Source organism: Sander lucioperca, chromosome 3, assembly GCF_008315115.2.
Source record: "Sander lucioperca isolate FBNREF2018 chromosome 3, SLUC_FBN_1.2, whole genome shotgun sequence".
In the NCBI taxonomy this organism is placed as follows: domain Eukaryota; kingdom Metazoa; phylum Chordata; class Actinopteri; order Perciformes; family Percidae; genus Sander; species Sander lucioperca.
Genome location: NC_050175.1, coordinates 37,715,581 through 37,735,891, shown reverse-complemented (window position 1 = coordinate 37,735,891; position 20,311 = coordinate 37,715,581). Strand labels below are relative to the sequence as shown.

The following is a 20,311-nucleotide window of genomic DNA, read 5'->3' as shown; positions in this document are numbered from 1 at the left end:
GTGAGCCATATGTTCAATCACCATTGTGTTACCCATCAGTGATTTATATTTGATATAACAGTTATTTATTTAAATGAAAAAACCTCGAGATTTCCCATGAAAAACAAAATCCAAGATGATGCTCAGCACTGCCTCTGGTGGTCGGGATATATGTCTCCGCGCGCTCAGCACCCGTACATTTAGTTTACAATCACTTTCAGCTCATAACAAAAGGTAGACTGATACAAAAAAAAAATAACGTTAATATGCCAAACGGAGAGGTGAACTCTCAGGAGTTGGCAGAGAAAACAAGAGATACAATACCGGTAAATATTGGACTTCAGTTCAACAGGTGGTCGAAGAGAAAGGGGCGGCCATGTTGCTCTGCTTTGCTAGCATGCTAACCATGACCGTGGTGGAAGAAGTAACGAAACGGTTTTTCAGGTCTTTACTACAAAGTAGTACTACAACAGTGTAAAAAAAAAAATACGTTGTTACATGTAACATTCCTGCATTCATAATCTAACTTTAGTAAATTCTGGCTAATGTTCATTTTGTGTATTTTTTCATGTGTTTGTTCTGGCTAAATGTTCATTAAGAGTGCTTTTTGTGTTTTTCTGCCCGATAACGCTACTGGTTTAAACAATGTTATCTTCAAATATCGAATATATATATATATATATATATATTATTATTATTATTATTTATTTATTTTTCGATACTGTAGTGCAGTGTTTCTCAAATACCATACCCCTGGGGATACTTTGGAGTACTGCAGGGGGTACGTGATCTTTTTGCAAAATGTAACATTAACACTAACATTTAAAAATATGTCATGCATCATTCCTAAAATAACTATACTCTAATAATGAATGCATTACGTGATGGATTCTGAACATTTGAAATAGCATCGTAGCATTTAAATGTTTTTTCAGTTACAAGGTTGTTGTTTAGTAAATCTGTCACTGCCGACACTGTATTGTTCCTCTTTATATAGATGTAAAAATGTTTTGCGCTAGACAGGGGTGGGGTACAAGGGGGTACATTATTGAAAAAAGTTTGAGAACCCCTGCTGTAGTGGAACTCAAACCGCTAGATCAAAAACCGCAAAGCATCAGTGTTTGTTTTTTTTCCCGGTGAGGTGGGGTTGTTCCTCTCGCTGCCTCCGCTGATCTTTGGTCGCGCTGCAGCAGAGCAGCAGCAGCCGAGAGGGGAGACTGAGCTCAAGTTGGCAACTACTGTACACCGTCACGGATGCTGAGGACTTTACTCATGTTTCTACATCGACATCTTTCAGAAAATGTATTTTTAAGCATAGTTTCTCCCGTGTCGTCTCTGAGGACGCTCCTTTTTAAATAGCATGTTTATTTGCAATCCCATATTCCGCGCGAGAATTAACTTTATTTAAGAAGCACCCCTCCTGCAGGTAAGCCGTTATTGTTGACCCTGTCATGTTTTTGATTACTTATTTTACACACATAATATAATATAATATAATAGATAATAACCTGACACAGAGGAAGTGTGTGGTTTCGTATTAGGGAGTTTATAATCACAACATCGCACTAATGATGGCTATTTTATATTCTACATTCCTGTATTTATTTTTTTGCATGCATGTTGATGTATTGTAATATTAGGAGCTCTATTGTAGAGTATCCTGCTCAAGTTAAATATAGGATTGTAATTACAAGACTTTGCACCAGACTTGGTATAACTCAAGACAATTAAACATTATGCCATCTGTAATAAAGATGGACCTTTTTATATTAACTTGGCAGATTCTTTCCAGTTCTAATTTCTTCACATTATCACTGTTTTTACTGTCTGTGTTTGAGGCTGGCTTGCCTAGAAAAAAAAAAAAGTTTGTCTCATAGCTCCTTTTTTATGACACTGTATGTTTTTCTGTACATGCAGTCACTTTGGGGTTTGTCCTTATTTACTGCAAGTTGATTTGTTCTCCATCTCTTCACTTGATTGTGCAGTCCTCCGGTCCCAGACCAGTGGTGTAGGCTAGTCTACATGGTACGCAGGTATACCCACTAAGAAAGCTCCAGGATTTCCATATACCCACTTAAAACCCGCAACAACATACTCTCCGTTATATTTTTGATATATTTTGAATTGTCATCTGTGTTTTCCTTCTTCACATAGGCTAAATAAAGGGATTTCCACTGTAAATTGGTGCATAAAAGTGTATCAGAATACAGGAAATGAAGTCGTTGATGCTCCAAACTTCCCTGGGGGAGGACACCCAGTCCCCCCACTATGATATGGCCCCCCCTCCCCCAAAGGCAGATTCTGGCCAATATACAGTACAGTATACCCACTACAATACATTAGACTACACTGTCCCAGACCTCTGCTGGCTTTTATTCCAGTGATCTAATCGGGACGTAGTCGACCTTGGCCGACGGCTCAATGCAATTAGCTGTGATCAAGTAGCTTGTAGGACAGAAGAAGTGAGCTGCTAACTAAACTCAAAGATACAGCGAGCTACTGTGAGTGCAGAGGACTGGAAACCCGCTGCTGTTCTTTGAGACAGTTTTCCGGTCCTTGACGTCTGGACTCTGTCTGAGGTTCTGATGTTAATTAGATGAGTCAGGATGAGCATTGCTGTTGTTGTAGTATTTCCATTGATTTCCCCCGAGGCGTCACAGCAGGCAGACTTTACACAGGGACGAACACACTGTCGGCACTAGATGGCGATCTTGAGCAAGGCACATGAATGTGTGCCAAAAGCTGATGGGCTACAAGACTGAAGTGTTGCTGATTATTCATACATACGAGGTTTCAGGTCACGTCTCTTTTGAAGATTATATTCAATCGTTAAAATAGGTTGAATATTCAGAATATTTGTGTTCAATGAATCGAGCATGTAAAGCTCAAAGGAGAGAGAGAGAGAGAGAGAGAGAGAGAGAGAGAGAGAGAGAGAGAGAGAGAGATCAGTTTCTTGTGTTCTCTCCTCAAGTGGCTGCTGTAGCTGGGGAACGTGCTGCGCAATATGTCACGGAGACGTCTGTCACAAATGTGCCTTTGTAATAATAGTAATGTAGCTTTTTGACGACTCCTGAGCTCTTACTTTAATTAAAATGTGTTTTACTTTTTAAGATGCTGCTGTGTGGCTGGCTGAGGTGGAGGTGGTGGTAGTGGTGGGGGCAACGCAGTTTAGATGGAGAATCATTTCAGCACCAGTTGCCAGGAGTGTGTGCAGGAGAGGGCTGTGCTCTGAACAAGTACTGTGGGGCTCCGGAAAGATGAGAGACAAAAAGGTTGAAAAAAGCTGCATTTCTCTCAGAGGAAAAAAACAAAGTAAATGAGATGGATGGCAGATGGCTAAAGACCTAAATCTCAGGATCACCGGAGCACATGGCTTGTACTTGAAGCAAGTTGAAACCATGTTTTTTTTTTTTTGAAAGAAGAGTGCTCTATATATATATATATATATATATATATATATGTATATATATATATATATATATATATATATATATATACAGTGCTGCTCATAAGTATTCATACCCATGCTAAAGCAAATTCTGAATCCTGCATATGACAATTGATTATTAAAAACATTTGATAATTTCCAACTTCAACAGAGCTATAGTCGCCTTGATGAGAACAGGAAACATTCTTATATTCATCTACAGTGCTGCTCATAAGTATTCATACCCATGCTAAAGTTGACTAAAAAGAGGAATAAAAAAAATCATCTTTTGGAAATTGATCTTAAAGCCTTAATTAAAAAATGAGGAAAAATCCAAACTTTAAGGACACCAATTTTCTTTGTGAATGAATAATGTATTGTAAATAAATAAATGTTCTTCCTTAAAATACAGGGGACATAAGTCAGTACACCCCTATGTTAAATTCCCATAGAGGCAGGCAGACTTTTATTTTTAAAGGCCAGTTATTTCATGGATCCAGGATACTATGCATCCTGATAAAGTTCCCTTGGCCTTTGGAATTAAAATACCCCCACATCATCACATACCTTTCATCATACCCCCACATCATCACATACCCTTCACCATACCCCACATCATCACATACCCTTCACCATACCTAGAGATTGGCATGGTTTTATTTCAGTTAGCCTAATAGCTGGTTTGATTTGCATTGATATGGATCTTATCTCAGTTAGCTATTAGGCTAATAACCATGCCAATCTCTAGGTATGGTGAAGGGTATGTGATGATGTGGGGGTATGGTGAAGGGTATGTGATGATGTGGGGGTATGGTGAAGGGTATGTGATGATGTGGGGCTATTTTAATTCCAAAGGCCAAGGGAACTTTATCAGGATGCATAGTATCCTGGATCCATGAAATAACTGGCCTTTAAAAATAAAAATCTGCCTTCCTCTATGGGAATTTAACATAGGGGTATGTATAATTATGGCCCCTGTATTTTAAGGAAGAACATTTATTTATTTACAATACATTATTCATTCACAAAAAAAATTGGTGTCCTTAAAAGGTCGGATTTTTCCTCATTTTTTTAATTAAGAGATTAAGATCAATTTCCAAAAGATGATTTTTATATTTCTCTTTTTAGTCAACTTTAGCATGGGTATGAATACTTATGAGCAGCACTGTAGATGTATATAAGAATGTTTCCTGTTCTCATCAAGGCGACTATAGCTCTGTTGAAGTTGGAAATTATCAAATGTTTTTAATAATCAATTGTCATATGCAGGATTCAGAATTTGCTTTACTCACCAGCCCAAAAAAACAATGGTAATCTGTAGAGTGGCTGGTAAAATCAGACATGGCTGGTTGATTTTTTCTTTAAGATTCTTTTAAGGGCCTTTTCCTTTATTTGTGGTGACAGTGGATAGACAGGAAAGGTGGGAGAGAGATGGGGGACGACATGCAGCAAAGGGCCACAGGTCAGACTCAAACCCCGGGCCGCTACAAAGGACTCAGCCTACATGGGGCGCACGCTCTTACTGGGTGAGCTAGAGGTCGCCCCGAAAAAGTTCATTTTGAACGCTGCTCATACGCCATCGACAATTTCAGTGCACAACAGACTTCTTATCCTAGTCTGGGTCTGACTGACGCCGGGTTCAGACAGAACGCCGAAACGATCGGCGGCCGCGTAGTTCCAGCCTCTGAGTTTGCACCACTTCGCCTCCTGTCCGAACCCGGCGTGAGGCTCAAACATGCATGACGGAATCTTTCCGATGTTTCTAGAAATCTTGATGCACACTGATCTTTCACCGGTCAGTGTACAGCAGCGCAAGGTAGAGCTGCAACGATAAGTAATAATAAGTAAAAGTAAAAATAAGTCGGGGTCAGCCCTATGTTCCCACATTTCTAAGATTTTTGTTAAAATTAGGCCTTATGTTCCCACAGTCCTATGGTCCCACATTTCTAGGACATTTTCAAAATTAGGTCTTGTGTTCCTACATTTCCCTTCAATTTAAGCCCTATCCTCCCACAACATTTTTTAGGGTTAGGGGGATAAAATCTGATACAAATTTATGAAAAATTAAATGTGGGAACACAGGGCCTAATTTTGTAAAAATAAATCTTAGAAATGTGGAACATAGGGCTGTGGGAACATAGGCACGCTCCCGATCAGTCGATCGTCAGAAAAATCATTGCCAACTATTTTGATAATCGATTAATCGTTTTTAATCCAAAAATTGAATAAAATGCTGTTTCAGCCTCTCAAATAGGGAGATTTCCTGCTCTTTTCTGTATTACGTTATTAAACCGAATATCTTTTAGGTTTTGGACTGACAAAACAAGACATTTAAAGACATCACCTTGGCTTTTGAGAAACTGGGATGAACATTTTTCGCTATCTTCTGACATTTTATGGACCAAACGATTAATCGAGAAACAAGTCGGCAGATTAATCAATGACAAAAAGTGGTTAGTTGCAGCCCGAGTGTGAGGGCAGATCCAGAATTCTCTCAATGAGGGAGAAAGAGTACATGTGCTTCCAGCTTCTTTTCAGAGTCGTTTTTTTACTTTTTACGTGTGAAAAACAATGTTAACCCTTGTGTTGTCTTCCCGTCGACCATGAACTTGTTTTTTTGATGTATTTGACGCTTTTTAAAAGTTTTTGTCTTTTTTAATTCACGGTCAATAAACTTAATTTATATGACACTATAACTATTTTTTTTTGTTTAAAAAAAGCAGAAATTTTGAATTATTTCGACTAATAGTTAAGATCAGAGGATGTTGAGTGGGTATATGTCAACGTTTAGTCAGGATACTGTTTTGAAACCATTTAAACAATTATTTGTTGTCAATTTGGTCAAAAGAAACCCATATTTCTGATATAAAAAGACTTTGAAAATGACCCGAGGAAAACACAAGGGTTAAACAAAATATTTATCATAACCGGATATTTTTACATGCGTTAAAATGTGTTTGGAGGGATAACTTTAAGGTACTTAATATCAACAAGCTCTTATTATGAGTCAAGAGTCAAATGGAGGTGATATCTAAATAAAAAAGTCTGTCGGAAAAAATGAAGACTAAAAATGAAAATGTTCTGCCATTCTTTGGAAAAATCCAATCTGAATGAATTATGGTTGGGACAGCCTTCAGTAGTCTAGCTAGTTATTTGTGGCTGCAGCAGTAGGAGTCATTAATTGAGAATTTATTCTCAAGCCCATGGGAAAAAACCCCCCCCAGCACTTCAAATGCCCTGTGAGCCACATCTAAATAACTGTTCCCTCTACACTCCTACACTTGTGAATTAGCCATTTAGGGCCCTATTTTAACGATCTAAGCGCACCGCGTGAAGCGCCTGGCGCAGGTGGGTTTAGGGCGTGTCCAAATCCACTTTAGCTAGTTTGACGGCGGAAAAAAGGGTCGGTGTGCCGGGCGCATGATTCTAAAGGGTTGTACTTAGTGTCTTCATTAATTCATAGGTGTGTTTTGGGCGTAACATGCAAAAAAACAATCAGAGATCATCTCCCATTCCCTTTAAAAGCCAGGCACGTTTGTACCTTGGAGCATTGCTATTATGATGGAGGATTTGCACCGTAATATTTTTATTTGTAATCTTCTGCATGTGTGTGTGCTGCTGCGCTTCACTGTGTGTGTGTAACAAGCATAGTGTGCGCACTGTGCACGAGCCTAGGAGCATTTTACTAATTTGCTGTTAAAATAACAATGAAATGCTGCGTTATTGACTTTAGACCAGGTTTCTGTTGGTCAATGGCGCGATCACTCCCCGCTGCCTCAAGATAGCAATACGCCCAGAGTGCACCTGAACACACCTCCCTGTAAGACCAGCACGCCCATGGGCGCACAGATGGTGTATTTGCTATTTAAACAACGTGGGCGCTGGACAGGAAATTGACAACTGCGTCGGTCTTAAACTAGCAAAGACACTTGCGTCGGGCTTTGCCCTGCGCTGGGTGCAAGAGAGGGCCCATAGACAGAAAACGGGTAAAATATGACCCAAAGACAACACAAGGGTTAAAGAATAACAGGCTGGTGAGGGCAGAGTATTGAAGTGTGTCGCCAGCAGAAACTAGTTCCTCCAGGCCAGCTGCCCTCCCATGCATACAAACCAAACAGTCTGCTGCTCCTCGCAACCACAAAGCCATTAAACACCTGATGTGGTACAGAATACAGCAGGACTATTGGAGCAAGCAGTGTACTGTTCCTCCGGGGCTTTTCTTTTGGGGGGGGTATGTGGAAGCATTTTGTCTCTGAAAATTCAATGATCTCTGTGCACACGGTTGGAAGTACTATTTGTGAAGTCTATCAACACATTAAACTTTCCATTTCCATTCCTATTTCAGTCCAAAATGCTGTTCATATTCATGCTCGTTTTGGAGCCTTGAGAACGTCAGGCAATATTTGCAAAAAGATAAAATGATTCTGGGCACAATTTATTTTCTATTTTACATGCTAATGTCAAACTAAGCTGTAACGTATAAGAGAGTGGATCTCATGTTTTCTTTGAAAGGAAGTTCTTAATTTGTGTTTATCCTTTACAGAACTCCCGCATTACACATTTTCTCCGTATTATTGTTCATAAACATGAACAGATAATTCATGCAAAATGGAATATGACCAGATAATAAAGAGAGTGGATTCTAAGTTCTTAATTTGTACTTTATTTTGTGTTTATCCTTCACAGAACGATTGAGTTACAAATGTTCCCTGTATTATCTCAAACATGAACAGATCATTTATGCAAAATGGAATATGGGCAGATAATAAAGATCTGGCGTAATGCTGTTAAAGATTGACCTCATGTGGTGGCCGGGTTGGCTCAGTGGTAGAGCAGGCGCACATATACTGAGAGGTTTATGCCTCGATGCAGAGGTCCAGGGTTTGAATCCGACCTGTGATGATTTCCTGCATGTCTTCCCCCTCTCTCTCCTAGCTGTCCTGTCAAAAATTAAAGGCGGAAAAGCCCAAAAAATAATCTTAAAAAAAGAAAAAGATTGACCTCATGTAACAGCTGATGTCAGATGGATTACGCCGCGTGAGAGTCTAAACTGATCTGTCTGTTTCAGTCCGGACAGATCACGATCCTCAGCGGCAGCGACAGCCGCTGTGTTTCCAGTCTGCTGAACCCTTTCAACTGGGAATCCTTTATGTTCGGTTTGATCAATACGTGTAATCAGTGTTGATAAATGGAGAACACTGGCTGTTGTTTCTCAAGGACATCTTGTATTGGAGTTCCAACGACTGTGGCTGGCTGCCTTTTGCATAGCAAGTTTTGCCTGAAGCTCTTATGCATTATTGCTAGGATTGGGCATCGAGAACCGGATTAGAGGATCTAATTTCAAATCTGATCATGGGTTCCAAATTTAACATGCACAAGTTATGGTTTCCGTAGCGGCCAGGTGATTGTTGTGTTGCAGCCTTGGAGCACAGTAAGCAGCGCTCTAGTTTATTTTATGTTGAAAAAGCCCGGTGAAACTGCAACCCACCATTGAATCAAAATCAAACTTTCCTCTTATTTGTGAAATAAGCACGTGACCCGTTTCAACTCCACCCCTCAAATAATCGGAATTAAGAATCGATAAGAACCGGAGAGGAAGAATCGGAATTGGAATCAGAATTGTTAAAATCCAAATGATGCCCAAACCTAATTATTGCACATGTGGGGCACAACATGATACCAAGTAGCTGTAAGGAGTGGATGGTCATAACGTAGCATAATCTTTAGGAGCTTCTAGTTTTAAAAGGGGCTTTTTTTTCTAAGAACTATTCATCCATGAGCATATGTTTTGTTTAGTGCTGCAACAAATTTTCATAGTCGATTAATCATGCGATTATTTTCTTGATTTAATCGTTTAGTTGTTTGGTCCAGGTAGCTTTAGGGTGCAGAACGGCAGAGATTAATTGATTAGTTGTCAACTATTAAAGGAATTGCTAACTATTTTTGATAATTGATTAATTGGGTTTGAGTCATTCTTTATGAAAATAAAAGTGCACATTCTCTGATGTCAGCTTGTTAAATATGAATATCTTCTAGTGTCTTCTCTCCTCTGTGACAGGAAACTGAATATCTTTGAGTTGGGGACAAAACAAGATGTTTGAGGACGTCATCTTGGGCTTTGGGAAATATTTTTTCCCCCATTTTCTGACATTTTAGAATCCAAACATCTAGGGCTGCAGCACGATATGACCTAAAATCAAAAATGTTTACGATTAATTTTTAAACGATTAATTGCACATTTTACCTCGATAACGATAAAAGAACGCTGTTCTAAATCATCTTTTCTGAAGCCAAAATGTTTCCAGACAAGAAGTCACGTGACTACATACGCGGTAGAATGTTTTTAAGGAGAAAGTTGGCCTATGAACTGGAATAAATTATCGAAATTATCGTCATGGTAAACATATGTCTAACAGCTTCAGAATTTCGATGTCGATACATTTTCGATAAATCGTCCAGCCCTACAAACAACTAATCCATTAATCAAGAAAAAAATTGACGATAAAAATAATGTTACATTGCCGACCTATCAGGATGTAAGGAGGCGGATGTCATAATGCAGCGTAATCTTTAGGATGTTGTCACTGCCTGATGTGAGTCGAGTGCAAATGTGAGTTGCGCATGCTCAGATTTAAACTGTTTACGGCATAACGTGTCATACTGAAATTTGTGAAATCTATAAAATAATAAACGTTTCTCTTTACATACAATAACAGAAGATGGTAATCATTTCAAAAATGTTGTAGCTATCTATGACTGTTTGGTTGCTAACGTTAGCTCAAAATGCCATTCAAGTGACAGCCTTTGTTGTGTTTGATTGCTAACTTTTAGCTAGCAGTCATTTCAAAAACGTTGTAGCTATCTATGACTGTTTGGTTGCTAACGTTAGCTCAAAACGCCATTCAAGTGACAGCCTTTATTGTGTTTGATTGCTAACTTGTAGCCAGCAGCAGCAGTCATTTCAAAAACGTTTTAGCTATCTATGATTGTTTGATTGCTAACGTTAGCTCATAGACTGTGCGTTAGCTCAAAAAGCCATTAGCATCTTGTAGGCTACTTGTCGCAAAGTGACGCATGCGCGACTCACATCTGCACTCGACTCACATTGGGCAGTGACAGATGTCCTTGTTTTCTACGAATTACTCGTCCGTGTGCATACGTTTTGTTTATCACTTCAGAAACGGGGATTTAAAATCCGGTGTGTTATTTATGGCGTTTCAGAGCGTAACAGCCGAGAAGGTGTGTCTGCAACAAAGACAAAGAGTTATGAATTATGGAGAGACTATGTCAAGACGTTTGAGCGCTGTTCTCTCATTATCAGGATGAGGCAATGACAAAACATCAGTCATGAAATTCAAAAAGCTCATAAGGTGGAGGTAAAAGGGAGAGAGCATTAGGGCCAGCAGCCCATCAGCTCTCAGCGGCTTATTCATCCTGCAACAAAGGCCAAGCGGGGGAGAAGAAAAAGGAGAAGAAAAAGCAACATGAAAGACTTTTAAGTGGTTCTGCCTGGTGGGTATTTTGGAGTGGACAGGAGGGAGGGTGATGGAGCTGACCATTACAAAACATCATGACTGCTCTCCTCGGGGAAAATGGTTGAGTAACACATTATACACGGAACATCCGGGGGCTTCATGCTGCATCTTGTTGCTGCGCAGAGCGAGCGAGAGAGCGGCAGGTTTTTCAGTCAGGGTCGCGTGTTTTGTTCCAGCAAGTTTGTGGGTCGACTGTTACAGCATCTATCATATTGTTGCCTTGATCATTGAGGTCTGAGGGGGTGAAGGATGAAAAAAACGAGTCAATAAATTGCTAGTTTGAAGTTTAATACATTCATTAATCGTCATTTTTTTAAAGATTACTTTTTGGGGCTTTTCCCTTTATTTGATAGTGACAGTGGATAGACAGGAAAGGGGGGAGAGAGATGGGGGAGGACACGCAGCATAGGGCTGCAGGTCGGGTTGGGCATCGAGAACCGATTCCTGTTTGGAATCGTTTAAACAATTACAATTCCAGTAGAATCGTTTCTTTATTGGAATCGTTTAGAGCAGGGGTCTTCAACATTTTTTAAGCCAAGGACCCTTTAACTGAAATAGAGACGGAGTAGGGACCCACTACTACATATATTGTATAAAATGAAGTTGCATATTAAACTGGGCCTACAATAACTTGTAGCGTGGCCTAAAGCTTTTATACATATTTTTCTTTGCATAGAATACTAAGGTATTAAAATAGCCTAAAAATTGTTGGCATGATTTTATGAATCATGTTTTAATGTTAATCATACATGTGGCACAGTGAATCCTCAGGATGAACTGTATCTGTGGATCTTAGTGACGACCTTACCTATAGGCGAGTAAGCCTATCATCACTGGGTATTTATATTTGCTAATAATATGTTGGATTCATGTTAAAACTTTTTAATTCTTGAAAAAACTTTCAAAAATTAACAATAATTTGGAGGCCCCCCTTCATTGACTCTGATGACCCCCTAGGGGCCCCGGACCCCCTGTTGAAGATCCCTGGGTTAGAGGATTTGGTTTCAAATCTGATCATGGATTCCAAATTTAATATGCGGTAGTTATGGTTTCCGTAGCGGCCAGCCGCTTGTTGTGTTGCAGCCTTGGAGCACAGTAAGCGGCGCTCTAGTGTGGCTTTACTTTACGTTGAAAAAGCTGTAAAACTGCAAACCACCACTGAATCAAAATACAACTTTCCTCTTATTTGTGAAATAAGCATGTGACCCGTTTCAACTCCACCCCTCAAAGAATCGGAATCAAGAATCGATAAGAACCGCAATCGAAAGGAAGAATCGGAATTGGAATCAGAATTGTTAAAATCCAAACAATGCTCAACCCTAACTGCCGGTCGGATCTGAACCCGGGCCGCTGCAAAGAACTCAGCCTACATGGAGCGCACGCTCTTACTGGGTGAGCTACAGGTCGCCCCATTAATTGTCATTTTTAAAGCAAAATCCTAAAAATTCCCTGGTTCCAGTTAGGGCTGGGTTCAAACAATCGATTCTTAGAGTGATCTGATATCAATTTAATAAAATCCCTAAAGCAATCTTTCAATATATGCCTTTTCACCATGGATGTATAACCCACCCCCCCAAGAATTGGGGGTCAATTCTTAATGTAAGCATTAACCTGGTGCATTATAAAACATATTTGAGGGTGTTTTCTTGCTTGCACAATTTAGAAGTCTCTGACAATCTCTTTTATATTTAAGCTAAGTTGGTATTGTAACTGAAATTTCCCTAACCTACATGCAGTTGATATCAAAAATGTAATCCAATCGCAAAGTTGTGAATTCAAAGTGATTCAGGAAACCATTGGCGATACCCAGCCCTAGTTCCAGTTTTTTCTCTCAGTTCCCACCCAAAATCCTTTCAGTCGCTCAACGGTGAGCACACTGTGTTTGAAAAAAACAAACCCTGCTGTGTGTTCTTTTGGTGTTGATTTTCAGAGCCTTGATTTTTGTCTGATAGTAGAAATCAAACTTTATTTTAAATATCTCAATTTTCACACAACAATACGTGTGTCACAGTAGATGGAAAAACAGACAGAAAGATTTATGCAAACTTTGTCAATGTCTGCATTGTTTTTAAGGTTCCCAATCTTAAAAACAATGCAGACAAATACAATAAAAGAAATAGATGGCTATTTAACAACTCTACAAGAGGTTTTTCTACATGGTTGAAAATGTGTTTTTTTCCCCACAGTCAACACCAACCTAGTTTCACTTCTGTGTGCGTCGTTAGCAGTTCTGTTCTCTTGGCGGATCATAATGATATGGATTGCAGCATGACGAGGCTTGTGACTCCGTTTCAGGCTGACGCAGTGGTGTAGTCTACGTGATACGCAGGTATACACAGTATACCCACTAAGAAATCTCCAGGATTTCCATAAACCCACTTAAAAATGCCCAATGACACGCAACAACATATTTTTGTGACAGAACTTTCACTTCAGATATTTGTATTACAAATATCTGAAGTGTACACAAATATTGGGTCGAGTAATGTGATAGCAAACTAAACTAACACTGCAGGAACATGCAGAGAGACTTTTCTCATCCTTCATCGACCCGCTGAGCGCAGTGGTAGTGTGTACGTAGTGTGTGCATAGCGACCGGGCCCCAATGCTCCGCCTACACTAACGCCAGTATCCTCCCTTCACCACACATTTAAGACAAATAGAAGTAGCCTATTTTATTTTGTCCTCGTTGCTTTGGGTTCAACTTTTGTGATCAAGGCTTAGGTCCCTGATGTGAACGCCCCCTTACTGCTATATATTCCATTATATTTTTTATATATTTTCAATGCCATCTGTGTTTTCCTTCTCATAGGATAAATAAAGGTATTCCCACCTTACATTGGTGCATGAAAGTGTATCATGCAGGAAATTTGTCTTTGATGCTCAAAATAACCCTGGGGGAGGACATCCAGAACCCACACTTTGATATGCTATAATGCTCATGTTTCATTGGCCAGTTACCGTGCCACTTGCACATGTTAGTACACGTCAGCAAACAGGTCCACTACGTGACAAACCCTATGGAGCATACCACGTGTGTGCATATTTCGAGAGAGTGACAGTGTAAGTGAAGAAATAGATAGAGACAACAAAACGGAACGAATCAGAGAAGAGAAAGAAAAGTTGTGTCCTGTTCTCTTTATTTATTTTATATGTTGTATTTGTTATGAATGTATTTTGATGAGTTTTCCCATAAGTTTTGTAATTTTACATATGTTTAAAAATATCAAAATTAATATTGATATCGCAATATCACATTTTGTCAATAACGTGCAACCCTACACTGAACCACATTTTCCCCCATTTTCTGACATTTTAGAATCCAAACATCTAGGGCTGCAGCACGATATGACCTAAAATCAAAATCACGATTAATTAACATTTTACCTCGATAACAATAAAAGTACGATTAATTAATCACGCTGTTCTAAATCTTCTTTTTCTGAAGCCCAAATGTTTCCAGACGACGGGGCACAAGTTGCTCAGTTGACTCGGACTCGGTGTCTGAGTTATCCTCCATTATGCTTTCCATGCGGCTGACTGGTCCGGGCGAAGTCACGTGACTACACACGCAGTAGAATGTTTTTAAGGAGAAAGTCGGCCTATCAGCTCGGGGTGGGAATCACCAGAGGCCTCACGATACAATATCATCACGATATTTATGTCACGATATGATAATATTGCGATTTTAAACATATTGCAATATTCTGCGATATATTGCAATTTATGACCTTTTTTCCAACTGACTCTGTCCCCAAAAGGAAACTTTGTCAACATCTGTTTTATCTAAAAAGATAAATGTCTCTGTTTGTTCATCTCACTTCAATTTTTATGGCTGCAAAATGGGATCGTCAAGCAGACAAACTGACTGACACATACATAATAAAAGATCGATACTTGGCGTCTGTGTATCTATACAGTATTGCCACGGAAAATATTGCGATACTATGCTGTATCGATTCCCCCCCACCCCAACTATCAACAGGAATAAATTATCGATATTATCGTCATGGGAAAAATACGTCGATAACAGCTTCAGAATTAATTAATTAATCGTGCAGCCCAAACTAATCGGTTGTTTTGGTATTTGTGGACGAAGATTTCTGATTCTGATTAGTCATGTCTTGTGCTTTTTTCGTGCTGAATTACTTATTTCCATGAAACTTATGAGCACATCTCTGGAAAAAAAACAAGATTTAAAGTGATGCTTTTGCATCATCATTTTTTGTGGAGAAACTCAGTTTAACAGATCTGCCGATTAAATCAATCGATTAGTTGACAAAATCGTAGAAGTGTTAGAATTTCTTTAAAGTGATGGTGCGGAGTAATTTCACCCTAGGCTGCTTTGCACCTTGACCTCGAGCCAAACACCCCCCCATAAGCTTTTTTCCCTTGTTATAACGTTGGTCGAGTTAGCGTTATCAGCTGGTTAGCTTAGTGCAGGCGCTAATGGATCCACGTTTGTATCTCGTAAATTACCCCACTAATAATGCCCAGAATGATACCAAACTTCTACAGTAGTACAAATAGTTCCTCTACTCATAAAATGAGGCATTAGAAAGTTTGTAACTACACCAGAAGTATATTTAAATAACACTTGCCTGATGGATACTCCTCTCGGCTGCTACCGCGCTATCGCCGCTATCGCGCAGTACTTACATACTGCTACTTCATACTTCTGGTGTAGTTACAAACTTTCTAATGCCTCGTTTTATAAGTACAGAAACTATTTGTACTACTGTAGAAGTTTGGTATCATTCCGGCCATTATTAGTGGGGTAATTTACGAGATACAAACGTGGATCCATTAGCGCCTGCACTAAGCTAACCAGCTGATAACGCTAACTCGACCAACGTTATAACAAGGGAAAAAAGCTTATGGGGGGTTGTTTGGCTCGAGGTCAAGGTGCAAAGCAGCCTAGGGTGAAATTACTCTGAACCATCACTTTAATGGAGGCCCTATTCATGTCAATGAATGTACTATCCTAAAAACAGTCAATTACACAAAACACTTTTACTGCACGTTGAACTGCATCTGTAAAGAGTTTTATTTCCGAAATTTAGAGCTGTTTCAGACAGCCTCAACAGCGTCTCACAGTGAAGTGATCATAGCAACCAAAAAAGTCTAAAATAATGCCAGCTGGGAATTTGTGTGAGATTTGTTTGGCATTTCTCACTGCATTCATTACACGCGAGAGCCTGGAGACGGACAATCCAAATCATTATGTTCCTCGTAATAAGTAATGACCTTGCCTGCTCTGGGAGACGAGTGGAATCAAATTATAGCGGCGATCGCCCTGTGACACTGCACAGCCACTGGTTTTGAGTGAGGGAAGAATTTAATTCTGCTGTTGCATTTATTTTGACTCTACCCCGAACATGTAGAGAGCACTTGTCAGTGTCCTCTGAAAGAAAACACAAGTCAGATTAGAGAAGTGCTCACTGGCTGAATAGCCTCTCTCTTCTGAGAGTTTAGTTACTTTTTCTCCTCATATTGGGCCTTCACATGAAGCTGTCGACTTCCAGCCTTGACAGCTTCCCTCACAGAAGACCTGAGAGCTGGAAGCATTATAGTGGATTATACTAAGTCCGGCACAGCAAGACTTGCTCATTGTAAAGTGATCCTCCTGCTTTTCTGACAATCTGTCTGTCGAGAGTCTCTATGGGGTTAGTTACTGGCCGCACTGTGACAGCTGCTAACCATCAGAAAAACATTGTGCTCTACTTGTGAAGGATTTGGTAAAGCAAGCTTAACTGAACCTGATGCTGTCCAGGTATCAGTAGACGTGTTTCCATGAATGTATTTTTGTGCACATTTGAAGTATCACATTAGAAAAGCAGTATGGAAACCCCGTAAAATTCGACAAAACAAAAATATGAATGTTTGCTTGAGTTTTTTTGCCTTTCTTGAAAAAGAGTTGATGCTACATGGGACATGGAAACGCCTTTGCTGAATTAGTTCTGACGTAGCAAACACTGAACTAGCCTGACTGATCAGCTGTTTCAGTTGCTGTACCAGTTGCTAAACTCTTCCCTGGGCGGTCAGGACGACTTGACTTAGTGGAATGATTTTACTGTGGAGAGCAACATGGGAGGAGCGCTCACTCTGACTGACAAAAAAAAAAACAAGACCACTGCTCTACTTGAAGAACCCTCAGTCGACAAAGGGGTCTCCGACTGATTATTCTAATATTGAACTTTTAGGGGGCAGCCATACTACCGCCTCAAGAAGACAAAAAACTCCTTTTTTTATCTGTATGTTTCAATTTTAACATCTGTTTCTGAGCCACTAGTTGGAGTTTGTCTAAAAGCTCTAAAGCTTTGCAGACTTTTGGTTAGATGTAGTTAGGGCCAAAACAAGATTAACCCAGCAAGGGGCCCTGGTGCAGAAATGACCTGTGAAGACCCTTACCTTAGAAATTTGTAATTTTTTTATTAGTCTGGTCATCCTGATTGTCAGAGGTTTGGCGACTTGCCAATCCCTCTCCCATCATATCCTCTCGTCTCTGTATTTTAAACTATCCAATTAAAAGGCCTAGAAATGGCCCAAAAACAAAAGAAAATCCACAAAGTCATTGCTACTTTGATGGGATTTTTTTGGGCCCTGAAGCGGTACCCCGCTCTGCATGGTTAGTAGTCCAGCCTTGGGAAGGATCAATCTGGACAATTAGTGTCTTCATCATGAAGACTTGAGCACCATTTGCTGAAAACATGAGTAACTCCTTCATTAATTTGAACCTGGGTGCAGTTTTCATGAATGACTTCCATCGTGTGTTTCTTTCCTAAACCTAAAGCTGCTGTTGCTGCACCTTATCTCAGCTGAGGATCTGCCGAAGCATTTTCATATGAGCTAAGACACTAAAGATGACCTTCAGTCTGCTAATGAAGGAAAGTGCTGATTGCCGTGTGCTGCTGCGCATTGGAAACACCTTCATGTGCTCTGATGTGAATTCTAAAGCGAATATCTGACGGAACTTTGGAGATAAATTTGCTTTCTTTTGCTTTCATGTTGGCAGCAGAGCTGCAACAACATACTAATTATGACTGACAATCCTCAGAGGTTTTAAAGGCTGGTAGATTTGTTTAATAAGAAGACGGGTGATAAAGCCCTGTTAGCATTAAAAGGGTTTAGTTAAGGATTAACTTTTCCCCAGAAGTTAAGAGGTACTTTGTGCAATTGGCTTATTTGGCTTTTTAAAAGTAAATATTAACCCATCCATAAATGTAATGTATCCTTCATGTGTGTTACTCAACACAAAGCGGCCATGGCAACGTGTCTGTCATCCAGCTTCTACAGATGTGTTTTAATGTAAAAGCTGCAGAAAACGATCTGGAATCACATATTTACCAAATCGTTGTACATGCAATGTGTAAAATATCAAATAAATATTTAACAACTCCATAGTTCATTCTGACTTTTCTCATGCAACTTTCATTCTACTCTTCTGAGAAATGAGATCTGCTTGCAGTTACAAAACAAAGTCTAAATTTCACTTTGTTTCTGTGTGTATCTGCGGTAGAGGGCTAAAAGAAGGATGTAATGTTGCAAAACAAGCTTTACATCTCTGATCAAAGCTACAGCTATAACACTATGTGCAGGTTATACTGTATCACTGCTGATTCACATTTCATTTGGAACAAGACTAAGAGTCTACAGCCACGCCAACGGCTCTGCATGGCTGTACTTCACAACAGCGGTGCTTTGAGCTAAATGCTAACGTCAGCATGCTAACATGCTCACAATGATATGTTACCATGCTGATGTTTGGGAAGTAACATTACATTGGTTCCCATCTTAGTTTAAAACGTTAGCATGCTAACTTGTTCTAATTAGCAGTAAACCCAACGTAAAGCAGAGGCTGATGGGAATGTCTTTGCATTTATTTGGTCATAAAATAAAGGATTGGACACATTTTTACCAGATAATGACGCTAAATAAAAAAACGGGGAAAAATGCATTGTTTTGCGTCATCCTGCGGATTTTCAGCAGAACACAGCTGCTCCGAGCTCTGTGTGCTGGCGCCACGGTGGGAAGGCACAAACCATTCATTTAAACACACTGACCACACAAAAATGACACAGAGCTGGATTGAAACAGGCAAAGTAGCCCTTTAATTAGACAGCAAATTGGTCAAAGAAGTTACATAATGGAGAAATAATAGTTTATTCTCATGCAGTCTTTCTGACCTTAATGCATGTACCTTTTAAAATTATTTTGAATTCATGAGATAGCTGTGCAATTCTATAGTTTGACAATGGATGCAGCAGTGGCACGCTATATGCAAACATGAGGATAAAAAGACACATTCATTCTCACTGCATGAAGCTGAAGTTCTTGTTTAAAATGAACAATCTTCAAGTGGATGTTTTTTTAATCAGTATTACCAAAAATGTAAGCCCTCCAGAGTCGCATTGTTTCAGACCATCTGAACGCCACGTGCTCTGGCAGCAGATGCACTCGGACAGTTTGAAATTGAGATAGAATTGAAAAGCCTGCAGCTACCCTGAGAGTACATTTTGAGATATGGCCATTATTATGCAGCAAGTGCATTTCCCATTAAAGAAATCCCACAATCTAGCTGACCTAAACCTAACTCTTGTCTTTCCATCACAGGACATACACACACTTGCATACAAAATAACTTAAGGTTTTTCTTTAACCCCGGTGCTCCCCCCTTCAGCTCTGTGATGGTCAATTATTAACCAGTTTATCTCAATGACAGGTGGACCGTCCTCTGCGGGGCTGTGTGTGACTTTTTACAAATAGTGCTGATATGTCTTCTTATGTGTGGCAGCTCACCCATTGGAATATCACCACTAACCCACAGCCTCCTGGCTTAACTCCTCTTACTGTCTGTCAATAGGCACAGCTCTGAGAGGGAGAGTTCAATACTTAGGAAGTTATGTATTTTTTCATGTAGGCGTTAAACATGCAGTGCTTTCACGACTTAAAGCTGCACTAATCAATGTTTTATATTAGGGTTGCTAATTTAGAGGGTTTTTTTCTGAGATGGCCTACACTCGTGAACCTATCATTAACCGTTAACTGACAAACAGGCAACAAAGTCCCATTTCATCCGTCTCGAAAGGCTCGGCTCATACTTTCCATGTTCCGTGGACAGCTGCAGACTTGTACAGGTCGCTCAGCCACGATGTTCTGTGCATTGTCGTGGACGCATGCAGTCACTTTCCTGGAACCGCTTACGCGACATACACAATGGTGTGTATGTCTGAGCCAAACTCCACTCATCTACTTGCAAAGTAGTCAGCTGTGTGTCTGCCTGGCATACTCTGTCTAGGACGGACGATTGAATTTGCCAGTCCTCATCAATGTAGTGCCATGTGTCACGTAGCTCACGTAGCTAGTTAGC

At 39.9% G+C, this 20,311-nt stretch overlaps 1 protein-coding gene across 3 annotated transcripts in view; it reads left to right on the top strand.

Moving 5' to 3' along the window:
• Positions 1 to 1,138: 1,138 nt before the first annotated feature.
• The window catches only part of LOC116067271 (multiple epidermal growth factor-like domains protein 11), a 190,032-nt gene continuing 170,859 nt past the window's right edge, over positions 1,139 to 20,311 (top strand). For all 3 annotated transcript variants that reach the window (XM_031323672.2, XM_031323670.2, XM_031323669.2), the window contains exon 1: positions 1,139 to 1,405. The gene's annotated coding sequence lies outside the window, so the exon portion shown is untranslated. The remainder of the gene's footprint in view (positions 1,406 to 20,311) is intronic.